This window comes from Magallana gigas, chromosome 6 (genome assembly GCF_963853765.1).
Source record: "Magallana gigas chromosome 6, xbMagGiga1.1, whole genome shotgun sequence".
In the NCBI taxonomy this organism is placed as follows: Eukaryota; Metazoa; Mollusca; class Bivalvia; order Ostreida; family Ostreidae; genus Magallana; species Magallana gigas.
Genome location: NC_088858.1, coordinates 32,735,525 through 32,750,734, shown reverse-complemented (window position 1 = coordinate 32,750,734; position 15,210 = coordinate 32,735,525). Strand labels below are relative to the sequence as shown.

Below are 15,210 nucleotides of genomic sequence, written 5' to 3'. Positions count from 1 at the left end.
AAGGGACCTAGAGACGATTTGAGCTCAAATTTTTCTGTTTTCTCCCATTTTTAATATTGTTAAAATTGACTTTAATTTTGTAATGCTTCAGAAAGATTTGAAAGTTATATATAAAGTTAGAAGCATGATACAGTATTAAAGCTTTGTTTTGTCAGCAAAGCTCAAGTCTTGGTATTTTTTACAAATATGTAGTATCGGTTAAAGGTTCAATCTAATGTTGCTATTTTGTTCATAACATTATTTGTGAACTCAAAGATTCAGTTTTTCTTGTTCGCTAATTGTCATTTTGTTAAAAGAAATAGTAAATTCTTTACGTTATTTGTAAAAATAAAATCCAATAAGTCTCAAGTCATGTTAACCTAACGATGAATTCTTACCTTGTTCATCGCCAGTAACTTGACCATTCAAAATGCATCAGTAAAATATTTTATGTATGCTAAATATAAAAAAAGTAATGTCTAGATATTTTGAGGATCCCATTTTTATGTGTATGCTCATAGTTTATTTTCTGGTGAACTCTGTCCAAAAAAGGCGTAATACCTCATAGAAAAACAAATCAACAATGATCAAATACCACATAAGTAACAGAGTTAATGGAAATTGTTTATTCAAGTATGTTTGTGATAGACATTCACAATACTATTAAGTCTACAACAAAACTATGTAGATATTAAAAATAGTATTGAGAACTAAGTTGACAGACCAACGTCATGCATTTACGTTACCATTGTTGTAAACGTTCAGTGACATATCGGCATGTTTTTAATCACAAGATATGCGAATAACATTATGTTTGCAAAACATTTCGGACGTTAACCCATTAATGCAATTTAAATGAACTGTTAATTGGTAAAATAAATCTGAACATATTAATATTGGTTTTGATAGAAGTGTGAAGTTCTCTAAAGGAGTATTTTTAGCATGTTATCCTTTTATGAAAAGAAATAGAAAATATATTGCTTTGCAACAACATCTCATATCCTAACATAGTATTACTGCTTACTGGAATATGAACTATTCTTTTTTTCAACAAAAATGATCTTAGATATTCATGAACTTGTTAAAAGTGAAGCTGCTTATTTCAAATTTCAAGGAGAAAGTCTTCTTTAGTGCTTCTAAAATGGTTGATAAAATTATTTGTAAAGTCTATATTCCTGTTGTCAAAAGTTGTTATTTCGAATAATATGTAAAGACTATATCTTTACATATTTTTTAAAGCAATTAAAAAAAATAAAATGATTACATTTATTATGTCATTATGAATTTTAGAACTCAGTCGAAGCGCATTTAATTGATTTGACCTAGACATAATTTTATAAGGTATAGATCTAATGAATGAGTACAGACTGTTTTTTCTGGTGCTTAGCCATTATAGACATCAACTGATTTAACTTTACATTTGTCCGTTTAGTGAAAATGTGAAATAAAATGACAACCAGGCCTCGGAATCATGTAGCATTTTTAGACTTACATGTAAGTCCAAATTTTAATTATTCATTAAATCATAATATCTCGTAAAATTACACTTTAAATTTGTAAATTTGAATGACAGTAAGACAGTAAACAAAGTTTGACTAGTTCTAAGTCGAAGACTGTATCATTATCTTGGGGCCAGAATACATTGCAAGAATAGAACCCCCCTCCCGATTTCTTCAATATTCATTGAAAACGATAGTTTTACACAGATTTTAAGTACGTCATATACATGTATATTACTTTGATACATCCTTGTGTGCGCTTTTGCTGTGGCGTATCATATTATTTCTAATTTTCAAAACAATATAGCCTTCTTTTTTTCACTAAAACTTGGTCTTAATTTGAAGAAATGTTTGAAAATCGATTACGAATAGCTTGTTCATCGATATTCCCCAATGTCATGAAGGAAAAGTACAAAAGTACAGAGATACATAATTCATAACTAAACATATGAGAGAGAGAGAGAGAGAGAGAGAGAGAGAGAGAGAGAGAGAGAGAGAGAGAGAGAGAGAGAGAGAGAGAGAGAAAAGAGAGAGAGAAAGATATGTTCTGTATGTTTTCAAATCATCGTTGATTCGAAAGTAGCAGAACGGTTGATATCGACAGAAAAGGTTCACTTCAATGTCTTTGGAATTTGTCAAACATTTAATTCAGAATAAGTTAACTATGATAACTTTTATAATTCCATGATTTGACAACTCCTCTTTCCTTTTTCTTATCGTTGTATATTTTTTGCACTAGATAAAAACACTAAACATTAAATAAAAATATTAAGTCTCTTATAAAATCGTGGAAAGAAAACTTAAAGGCAATTTTTGGTTCAGAATATATTACATCAGGTTGCATTTAAACATCAAATAATAAAACCGAACAATCAACTTGTGTAATTGTAAAAAAAAAAAAAAAAAAAAAAAAAATGTATAATGAACACAAGATAATTATTCTGTACCTTGAATAAAATGTTATTTGACCAGAATAGTAAATTTTTAAAGCTTACTTCTTCAAAATTTAATCAAACTATTTTGTACAAATTAAATAAACATATTGCATTTCTTATCATTACAATCGGTCAACCAACTGAAATAAAGAACACAGATTTGTCAAAAAAAACATCTAGCGTCCATCAAAGTTTACTTTCAGTCTTAAATAAATTCTGTCTTACATCACAAGACCATTCGTTCTGTTGTTTTTTTTCACAAAAAAGTAATAATAGTATGATCCACTTGTCAAGTCTCTGGTGGAAGACCTGTCTGAGATCTCCGTTTTATCCAACGCCTAAAAGATGGCATCTTCGTTGTAGATGAAGCCCATGAATGTCCAAACGCTGGAAATTCAAAGTGCATTTGTAACTCCTTCGTCACACATATCTTCATACCGGTATCACGTTGTCGTAAAAATGTAAAGTTAACGTTGTCATTGGAGTAGCAGTAACAGAAAAAATCCGACTGTATCTGGTATTTCCTTCATCTTCACTTAAAGTCGATTTTTTCAAACAGGAATTAAGAGGAACGAAATAGTTCTCGTTACGGGGTGTGTCCGTTAAAGATATGTCACTCCGTCGTGGTAGAACTATCGCCATGACTTAAAAACGATTGAACAGAGATCTGTTTATAGCTTGTTTAAAAATGTGCTGAATTTTTTTTTCAAAGTGCTTTTTATACTGGGGATATTAGGTAGGCGGTCCCAAATCACCTTAGGCCTTTTTAAGGAGACGACTTCAATTACAGCGTAATTTTATAATAAACCCATGTACGAAAAAAGAAGAAAGAGTTTGATAAGTTTGGTTGATCATAATCTTATCGACTTTCAATAAACAACTTGGGCCTAGTTAAGATATATCATAAATTCAATATGTACTCTTCTGGTCGTCATGTTTAAAAATAGTTTGAACGACAATTTAAAAATAGATCAATTGGAACCCGTTTAATAGAAAGTAAAGAAAAACTTCACAATATAAATGGACAGTTGAGTTATTTAAAAATGGATAAACCTAATGTTTCATAAGAAATCAGAGTCAGTGTTTTTTTTTCGATTAAAATTTCTCTCATTCTTTTGGAATGAATTGAAAACTACTTGAAACCTAAATATTTGCAACTCAGAGTTTCATGAATTCGTAGTAAAACTGAACTATCATGGAACGTTATCGGTTAAATGGTATTTTAAATATACAATGAGAAAGAATAAATCCTGGTATAATATTTTAGATACTGAAATATTCTCTAGCCATTAAAACATCATCTTTATTGATCGATGACATTTGTTTTTTTTATTCGACGTTAATTATTGTTCTTAGAATCGGAAGTCGAGTTTTGAATTTCAAATGGAAATTATGTCCTCTGATTGCCCGGAAGTTGTTCATTTGCTTATTACCATCTTTCACAGATGCATTTTTTTAAATGTATTTTCTTCTAATTTGTTAATAAGATATTAAATTCTTTTTTTCTTTGACTTATGGTCCATAAAATATATACATCGCAAAGTGTTACAGGTTTCCGCCTTCTATAATATTACGCATGCGTATTTATTATAAACAAAACACATGCAGGGCTCGCGAAGATTCTCCAGGACATGTTTGTTGATAAAAATATGTCTTTTCTACTTCTTCCAGGCAAATATTGTTCAAAGGTTTTAAGATAACCAGAATTATTATTTTTTTAGGATGCATTTTGCGTTTTCTTTTTAAAATTTCATCACAGGAATTGCTACATACTAAATTCATTTTGTAAGTGAGGCCCCTTGAGGGGTTATTTGACATATTTATGTCTGTCCATGTTAAAATGAACTGAAATTGGTTAACTATTAGAAAATAAGAAGTAATGATGTGTTCCTTTTAGAGAGTCCCTTTTACCTTTTATACCATGATGACCGTAGTCGGGCGAAGATCTTGTATTTTTCATCAGGTGTCAATTACTGTCAATGAAAATCCACGTGGTATACAAATAAATGATATAAGATTAATCCGATTTGTACAACCATTCAATTTCCGGAAGCTCATAATTACATTTATTAGGTTTGTGAAAGGAATTTTTATGTACTTTAACTGTCAAAATCAAGGTTATTTCTTATTTTCTAACGATACAATGGGTAAATCTGAAGTAAAACACACATGATTTTCAACTGTACTGTCTCTTTTTAAGCGGGTTGACAGTTTTAATTTGACTCTATCTAAAGAAAATGTTGGTTAATAGACATGAAATAAGTCAGGTATATTTTGGTTTGGAACTACGCACATTATTACATCAGATAAGTTTACATTTTATTCGATTTATTCGACGAAAAAAAACTCAATATTTATTGGAAAGTGTTTAGTTTTTATGGCGTTTATTTTATGATGCTTAAATCTAATCATACAAATCCAAAAGTATGTAAGTAAATGTTATATTTTATTATTATATGTATTTCATTTATTTATTTATTTCCCTTTGGAAAAAAGGCGAAAACAACTTTTTAAAAATATAACGTTTTTAATGAAATGTACCATCTTCAAGTTAAAGTAAAAGATTTAAAGTTTAAAATATACATTCAAACAAAGTATATATGTAAAGTATATAATTCAGAATGCTACGCAGGTTAGCCAGACCCCAAAATCATTGTTGGCCTCCTCAGATAAGGTGCCTGCATATGCTATCAGCTGTAGCTTATGATAGTCTGACTGACTTGCCTATCATAAAGTTTAAAGAAACTGTATGTAAACATGTAACTCTAATTATAAACATCATTTCTAATATGAAGTCAATGTCTCTGCTACATGAAAACCGTATGTGGTTTTTCTATTGTTCATTTCAAGATAAACATTCGCAGGACAGTATATCTGAACCTTAAAGGAGCACTATTGGGAGTAGGGGGTTAAGAAGTGCTATCGTTGAGCCCGATGCTCATTCACTCCACAGGATCGTTAACTTTTTTTTCTGTCTCTATCTTTTGCGTATTTAAGGTCAAGATCTAGTAAATGAAAGGTGCCTACAGGTTTATAAATTCAAGATATGAATTCGTTTAATGATGCTTCATAACAATATCTTTGTTTCATAGGGTGTACCGGGGCTTAAATTTTTGGTAAACACTATGAAAAATCATGTTTTAAACTGTCATTTTCAATGAAATATGAAGGATAAAAGTAATAAATTAGGAGTTTTGTCCATTTTTGACTAATGAAATATATCATTCTAGAATGCCTAGTCTCTCCAAAAACGGAATTAAACAAGCTCTTGACCTCCTCTTTAAAACGATGTCATATTGAATATAAGTAGCAGGATTACTTTTCTCGTGATTAAATATAGAATGTCAAAATATTGTTTTATTTTGTACATAATTCCTTTAAAGCCGTAAAATACGGGAAAAGATTCATCAAATCAATTATGACGTCATAATATTTCTAGCACCAAAAAGTCTTGAATCATTTACTAGATCTTGACCTTAACCGGAAGACCTTATAGTGATTGTGCATGTAGTACTTATGTTTCTTTTTTTTTCTTCTTTTTGATCTTAGACACAGTAAATTTTAAAGACACGAAACTTACTTGGATGATAGACATTTGATTTGAAGATGTCTTAAACGGGTTTCATTTTGTCGACAGTCACTTTCGGTCCTCACCGGAAGGGTTCAAACAAATGAAGTTATTTATGAGAGTATCTGTTTTTTTCTTTGACAGTTCCAGTTAGATTTAAAACAATAATGAACGATAGGCAAATGTTCCAGAAATACAAACTTTTATTTTCATTGATCACTTCCGTTTGTCCGTTTTCGGTCCGTGTTCTTATGAGATCTCAGAATTGGTAAATACTTAAACAACAATACTTTTTGGGATGATCGACACATTATGTGGATGGTGTTTGAACTGTTTTGTTTAATTCGTCTTAACTTCCGGTCGTCACAGAAATTACTTCAAAAATTATTATTGTTTGATTTCCTTTTAAATTTAAGATTGGGTGAACAAATCAATATCAAACCTTACATACACTGTATGTTCTCTTTTCAGTGTTAAATAAGCAAATCTCAAACATCTCAAATATCTAAGCGGCTTTCTGTTTTTAAATTTATTACTCGCAAAATCTCAGAAACTTAAGTAATTAGGAAGTGATTTTTTAAAATTATGGATGATAGACATTTGATTGAAGATGTGTTTGAGGTGAATGTGCAGCCATTTGCACATATAAAGATAAGAATATAAACATTTCTTGACCTGGCTTGTTTCTGCCCGAAACTGGCCAAAACTATTGCAAAAAGATATAAAAGCAATAAAGATGAAGCCCTACATGTCGTTTGTCTGAAAAGTATGCATACAAGAACAGGACAATGCCTTTTCAATCACTTAGAACAGCTGTCGAATTGCTCAGATACAGACTTATTTTGAAGATTTAAAAATCTGGAAAATTATGAAGGGGTTTCATTGGTGTTCTCTTTACAACCATTTGTTGAGAAAAAGGTCTCAGCTTGATTATTTAAGTTGCAACTTTTTCTCAAAGTAGGTACCCTACATTTTTAAAATGGGCCTCAAAAACTATCAATTCCCACAAGATATATTTTTATCTGTCTATGGAGATTCATTGAAGATATATTTTATTTGAAATATAATGTTTACTTTTTTTAATTTAAGACAATAATTTTTTGGACCCCTATAAAAAGAATTTACTTTAATTTATACTTATATAACTAAAAATAAATCATAAAACAAACATGGTACAGGTATAGAGATATACATGTTTATTAAATTCAACACGTGTTGTTTTGAATTGACATTTATTATTTAAGTAACCTGACGGTTACTTTTTTTTACCATCCAGCGTCCCTAACATTCAGTTTATATGCGATTCTCATCTTGATATATGTAAATAAAAAATCTGTTTTTGTTATTGTCAATTATAGCAAAGGATGTGGTAATATTATATCGTTTTAAATAAGATGATGCTATGTTATTTTGTTTTAAATAAGTACACATGTATATGAGGTTAAACTACGTTGTTTTGCTCTAAAGAAGTGTATATTGGGTGCAGATATGTTTTTGTTATGGTAAATAAGCATTAGATGTGACAATGTTAAATTGTTCAACATGGTGGATGTTTGTGTTGTTTTGTTCTTGATAAGTGTACATGGTGGATGGCTATGGTATATTGTTCTATAGAAGTACATAACATAATGCTTAAAAATGGTATGTTGTTTTATAAAAGTATATGACATGCTGCTATCGGATATTGCCTTATGGAAGCAGACGAAATGTTGCTTTGGTATTTTTTCGCCGTTCTCCATGACCTCCTCTGAACAATAAATCAGAAAATTGCCGTGCAGCCCTGGGCAGCCGCCACGTACAACGAAACTTCTCAGCAAGACGAAGGTAAGCTTTCGGTTACATTGTAACTCTATTCATACATGTAATTGGTAACGTGCACTTTATTTTACATCCAATATAGAGCTTTAAAGGCAGTCGGGTGAGACATAAGACATAGGATGTATCGCCGACTCATCTGTTAACAAAGTGCTGAACGGGGGTTACATACATGTATAACAACTAAGAAGTTTTTATTTGTTTCATTAGTTTCTAGATTTTTTTTTGGTTGATCGAACTAGTTATAAGGATTGTAAAACGACAAGTAACACTGTGAAATGATTACTTTAAGTTTTATATTACTAGTATTTGATACTATTTACTACAATTATAATTTGCACATCAATACGGAAGGATGTAATGAATTTGTTTGGGATAGTTAGAGTGGTCTACCTTTGGTTGAAGAACATAAGAAATTTCTGCAATCCACATTGATCGTTGTAAAATGTAACCAATATGTGTATTACAAAAACTCATATACACATGATAAAATAATTCTCTTATTATTTCCATGCAACAGAAGTAAGACAAAAGACAATTTTATATCACGAGTCTTTGTTTCCTGGTTTAATTGCATCATATGTTGACAATGAACCACGTGTAGATTGACTCAAAATGTACTTAAAAAGGACTATAATTTTCTTAAAGTTGAAATTAATAACAAAAATTACAAATTTATATAGCGTCCAAAAACAAATCCTGTACATAATCCTGATATTAGATTTTTTAAAAGAGTAAACAATTGTAAATCGTATAAAGATGGTTCGTTAGAAGTAATGCATACAGTGGCATATTTGTATACATAATGATATAAGACCATTGCATAATTTATATTTTTTACCTAATTCAGTCATATTAATTTCCCGGAACGTGTGTATTTAGATTGCAATTCCGAATAGTCAACAAGTAGGTCAACAGCGTCATCGATTGACATCACAATGATAAATACCGATCAATACTGATTCATCGATTCACATCAAAATGGTAAATATCGATCAATATTGATTCATCGATTGACATCACAATGGTGAATATCGATCAATATTGATTCATTGATTGACATTACAATGGTAAATATCGATAAATATTGATTCATCGATTGACATCAAAATGGTAAATATCGATCAATATTGATTCATTGATTGACATCAAAATGGTAAATATCGATTAATATTAATTCAATTGTCCCATTGATTGATTTGTGAAATGATTAAATTAATTGAATGATTGATTGATTGATTGACTGATCACTGAGTTAGTGAATGTATTTTGTGCTTACATTGTTTTTTATGTATGTGCTAAATCCAATACATAAAATATGTTAATGTCAATTATTGACACGTTTTTATTCTTTATTGAAGTGTGTCGCTGTTAAAAGTACTGAAAGTTATAATTCTGCTTATCTAAAAATATCCAATAATTATGCTTTTTAGGTGGAACCTAACAACAAGAGGGAACGCTGGCTGTGTGTCGTCATCATGACCTTTGTTGCGGTCCTGTTATCAGCCGCCATTAAATAAAGTTGATTATTAGTTACAAATGGTTTATCATAGACCAACGCATAGACCCAATTTACCAAAGTAACACGGTGCAATTATGTATGCCATGATTTTCTATCTTCGTATTTAGATGTGAACTTAATGAAAACCCCAAAATTTTGTAAAAATGAAAGATATATCTTTATTTATTTTGTATTTCCAGTTTAGAAGGGGTTTTTAAAAAAGAAAAGAAATTTGTACAAATTTAATTAATCTGGGTATTTTTTCTGAGATAGGTGTCGAATATTGGACAAATTGAAGTACGGTTTCTGTATCGAATATAAGTAAAAAATATAGTGAATATACTATTTGAATTAAAATTAATTGTCATTGAACATTGCTTAAAGATAATTATATTTATATTATATAATATTGAATTTTTAAATTTGTTTGTTGTAATTCATGTGTAAGTTAGAAAAATGATGTTGAGAACGATTTATTTAATATGATGAATTAAGAAGTATAGTGACGTGTAAACAATACTATTGAGAGCGTTCATGTGTACTGTTGATTTGTTCGTCAAAAATGAAATGTATATTTGTCAGATGGATTAGGTTTCCGTTCAGACATTTTTCATCTGGTCATTCATAGTCGTAATTTATAAGGGTTAAGCATAAACTGTATGAAAAACCGAAAAAAAATACTATGTACATGCGCGTGCTGTTTTCATGACTCATGTTGACTTCCTCTAAAACAAGATAGAATGTTCTATCGTTAAAATGACAGATGTTCTACGGACCCGGTTTAACGATAGAACTCGTCCCATAAACTCGCTTCGTATCAAAATAAAATTATATCACGCTGTATCCAGCCTTAATGTTCATATGATTGGTCTCAAATACATACAATGTTGCTCTTTTATAATCCCATATTACCACATTAACTGTTTTTGCAACGAAATCGCTGCCACTTTAAATTTTAACATCACGTTTGAAAATTCGCTGTTTATGGTCGCCATGTAAACGAAAAAATCCGAGACATTTCGAGTGCGATTTCCGACAACATGGCAGGCAAATTCAAACGCGTATTTTAACAAAACTCTTTGGTACGACTCATTAAATGAATATTTTGTGGACTAAACTACATATGCATGTTTAAAAAGGTTTGGAGTGTATAAAAATATGTGTTTTTTCCTCTGCAGATTATTATTAACAGACTTAAAATCGACGCGAAGCTGATCTGCTTCGCGGCTGCTACATTGCAAGTATATGGGACGAATTCTTAGTCACCTGAGCGTAGCCTGGTCACGGTAAGATTATGCTTTCTATCTTAAATGGAACGGAAACAAGATAAATGACGTATGGATTCTCAATGTTTCCTCTAACACTTCACAGAAACAAGATACATGCACGTGTATCTCCAACTAACCCTGATCACAGGCATTTTAAATTGTTATTTTTAGGAGTAGATGATATTCTTGTTCTAAAATATTAAATTTAATAAAATTCAGAAATCAGATTTCTGCTTCCAATATTTATAAATCCTGTAAATATTAGCTATTCATTTTGAGTACTATTCAGCAGGCATGTTCACGAAGCTATCTTAGGACTGTGGTATGCCCTAAGTACGTCTTAGGATATGTCTTAGTCTTAAGTCTGTTTCTCGAAGCTCTCCTAAATTTAGGAACCGCCATAACTTTGTCCTAACTTTAGGACATCACTTACCTTGTCCTAAGACCATCCCAAGGCTGTAAAATCACATTTTTTGGGAATATTGGGACTGTTGTGAATATTTTTCTTAAGACCGGTAGAATAAAGCAATATTTTCTAGAGTTCCAGCATTTCCGACAAACCTCAAGCTCCCAATCATGGAAGGGGGGGTGTTCATTTATTCTCATGTATGTTCATTTTAACAAAATTTGAGAGAGACACCAAACTCTCACCCCCTTCCCCGTTGTTACATGCCTGCCTTTAAGCAATTTTTTTTAACGCAAATACTGTCTCTGTTTGGTGAATGGAAATTATTCACTTATTTTCAATATCTACAATAAACACTACGTGAGATACAATTTTTTTTTGATTCTTGTGTAAATTTTTTAAATATTCCCTGCTAAAAAGTAAATTACCATCAGCTAATTTTTATCATTTTATTCTGAAAAAAAAAACTTGAAAAAATTCTCGTATTGTTGCATAAACTGTATTTATGTATTTTCGAGATACAATATGACTTATTTCTTACTTAATATGTTCGTGTATTCTATATTTTGCAGATTAAAGGGTAAATGGTCGTGTATATACGTGTGTTTATTTTACATGTAACTTTAAATTCTGAGACAAGCGCGTGTTTGTGTATCACATGTACTTGAATGACAAGATTATCAAATGTTAATTTACACTCAAAGAATGCACACGTGTTGTTTAAAAAATTATTTGCTTTGTAAGCTAATTCTGTCCTGATACATATTTTCTTTTTTAAAAAACCAGTCATTTAGACTTCGGGGGGGGGGGGGGGGCTTTTTTTCTTTTTCTTTTTTTTTGGGGGGGGGTGGGGGGGGGGTTGGGATGTTTTTTAAAACTAAATTGTTATCGAACACTGATATATATTTAAGTATTTGTAAATTCTTAAAAATGTATACAATTAAATTACTTGTTTTAGGAATATTGTGTAAACTACCGACACGTACACTTTTCTCTGGCAAACTGTTTAATGATTTATCACAACAAAAGTCTCTCAAAATCAATCTGTATGAATAAATATGAAAAATAAGAATAGTTGTAGAAGGTTAGGATATCCTAACTTAAGATGTTCCTAAGTTACCGTCGAGCTACATCTTAAGACGTGTCCTAAGTTGATCTTAGGGTATTCCTAACTTTTTTCCTAAGTCATATCTTAGGAGCACACTTAAGGCATATCTTAGGAAAGTTTCGTGAACATGCCTGCTGGTCGATAATTTTAAAAGCAATATATAAATCATCTAATGATGATGTTAATAAAACAATAGATTGCTTTATGTGTAGTTAAGGATGTATAGTGATAGGGCAGTAATGTTGCGATCATTGTTGAAGAATACACAACTAAACGATGCGGTTTATAGTTTCCCGTACCAAATATACACGTACGAATTAACAAAGAAATCATTCCATTCTTTGAACAGTTTACTTTGTTAAACAATATATTGATCTATAAAATAATTATAACTATTTTTACAAGACCTTTGACTCTCGATAGGAAGTAACTATCTTGGGTAAAAAACAAGTTAAAAATGACGCTGGTTTTAAGCGAAAGACATGTATGCACCGATTGCGCAGTCTTGTTCAGACTGTTGATTTGAATGAGCCACAGCTGAGTGGCCAGCACTGAAATAGACAGGCCTCCGTCACATTGCTGTTTGACACAACTACACAAAGTCCAAGCTCTTGAAAAAATGGTTCTAATCTTTATCATCATTATTCTGCTTAATTTACATCATATCGTTTGGTTAACGAGGTCAAAACTGCACGTAAGGTGAGCAAACGATAGATTCATTTTAAAATTGAATATCAGATCCGTGGACTTTTTTGCAAAGTCAAACATAACCATAATCCTATTTTATATGCTTGTGAAGATTTCTGACAAGTCTACCCCCCTCCCTTCGCAACCACCATTTAAAATCTGCTTCCAACGTCACTGTTATACATTTTAAAATAATATTATGTAATAAAATTAATAAAAATCTTTCACACATATTTTACTTTGTGAAATTCAGTTTATTCAGTCGAAACAATTTACAACTACAAGGCAGGACACAGGACTGCAGTACGTACAATCACGGTACCGACATCTCTCATTGCTACATGTATCTGTTAGGACTAAAAAGAGCATTCAAAATCATTGAGTTTTGTAATGAATAAACAAAATGCATAAAAACCAATTTATTTCAAACGCAACCTTTCTGCTATTTTACATCAAAACTTTTTGCAGATTTTTGGCAGTGAGAAGTTCTCAAAGAATATTGATAATCAAAACCTGATTAAGAATTATTCATTTGAACAATTAAATGCATTCTTTTGGTGATTCATTCGGAATATGAAGGTAGCGACATTGCAGAAAAAATACATAACTCGCGTTTAATAGCGGGTTATGTAAATTTTTCTACAATGATCGCTACCTTCATAACCCGCATGAATAATCAAAGAAAGCATTTTGTTGTTTATATTAATATCTTTCTTTTAGTTAATTAATAAATTGATTGTGAAAAGTAAGTAAAATTCACTAAATTACTGTTAATGTACATAAGTACGTTAGGTAAAAGAAACATCCAAATCGTCTCCTGTGATACATTGAGTCTGACATCACCATGATTATTTCGTGCAGTCCGTGATTTTTTTGAATTAACTATATATGTTTCCGCAAGAAATAGAGGAAATAATACTTGGTAGATGCGAATATAACGCAATGTCAGCAACGAGAGCGATTTATTCATATAATAAATATAAATGGTGGCCTTTAATTGGCGCTTAAACAATACTAAGTGAGAGTGTACACATGTGTACTGTTGATTTGTTCGCCAGAAAATGACGAAAGTTGGTAATATTTTCAGAGGCGCAGAAGAGTCAGATCGAAATATTTATTTGTCAGACGAAATATGTATTTGTTCAGAAATATTAGATATTTGTCCAAACAAATCTTATATTTGATTGAACGAATTAGGTTAATAATAAATAGGACTAGAAAACTTGGTTTTGACGGATTCTATATTTTGTCGGATAATTAACAAAAAATTTTTTTTCATCATGCAATTTAAACCCTCAGTAGATAAAAACTAACCAAGTCATCCAAATAAGTGCATCTACATGTGATGTTCGTAGCTCGTGTTGAATGACTTCCTCTAAAACTCAACGAAAACAAGATAATTGGCAATAATTCCTTTAACACGTGACAGAAACAAGATATGTGTATTGCGAGGATATGAAGGTTAAAATCTTTACTCTTAGGAGTGGGGTATACCACTGTACAATAATAATAATAATTTTTGTCACGGTCTCCATTTTGAATTTTTTAGACCAACTTATCGGCCACAAATTTCTATTTTAAATTCATGCAAAATAAATAGCGACAGCTTTTTTTGATAAACACTTCCTTTTTTTTTAATAAATAAACGAGTGCATCATCCATTCACAAATAAATTCATGATACATTTCTTTTAATAAAATTCCTAAATCAGTCGTCAGCTTCCCATTTTAAGAGGTACAATGCAAAATATCTAGATATGAAGATTTTTTTTCTTCAAATTTTAATATTAAGAAACTTTAAGAAAAGTGAATCTGATAGTCAGGAAAAATGTTAGCGTAATGAAATTATCAAGATGTGCGAGACACAGACCGCACAATCCTGCAAAATAGGGCTGGTGTTAGTTTACACATATATTTTATTTGCTTAAAATTTTGCTCTGCTATAATTTGTCTAAAGAATCATAATTGGAAAACTTGCTTCTATTTTAAAGAATATCGCCTTGGTTAACCATAACCACAAAGACAGGCATGTTATTATAATTGTTTTGTTTTGTTAAACTAATCATTCTTTATCGGTACACATGTATTTAAAAAGTCACGAAGCAACGCTTTTGTGTTTGGTAGACCTCTGGATGCAAAAAGTATATTCAAACCGAGCTAAACCAGGAAGTCAGCTCAAATAAACGCTCTACGTAGGTCCTGAGACTATTACTTGTCAATCATTTGCTTAGAAAATTTTCTGGCAAAAGTAAATATACATCAACTCCATTGCAATAATTAAAGGAAATTGAGCTAAGATTTTCAATTTTATTTTTCATTTTTCCAGCTATAATGGATAATTTTAGGAGTTCAAGAGCTTCAACACACTTTGAATTTGATTTGTCACGTTACAGGAGACAAACAGTGTTCAAAATTCTTTGTTTAGCAAAAATAAAACTTGAGTCT

The 15,210-nt window shown here is 30.8% G+C and overlaps 1 long non-coding RNA gene across 1 annotated transcript; it reads left to right on the top strand.

The window, feature by feature from the left end:
* Positions 1–7,428: 7,428 nt before the first annotated feature.
* Positions 7,429–9,713, top strand: LOC136276527 (uncharacterized). The gene is made up of 3 exons (XR_010715012.1): positions 7,429–7,805; positions 8,679–8,780; positions 9,230–9,713. It is a non-coding gene; the product is annotated as an uncharacterized lncRNA (long non-coding RNA).
* Positions 9,714–15,210: the final 5,497 nt, after the last annotated feature.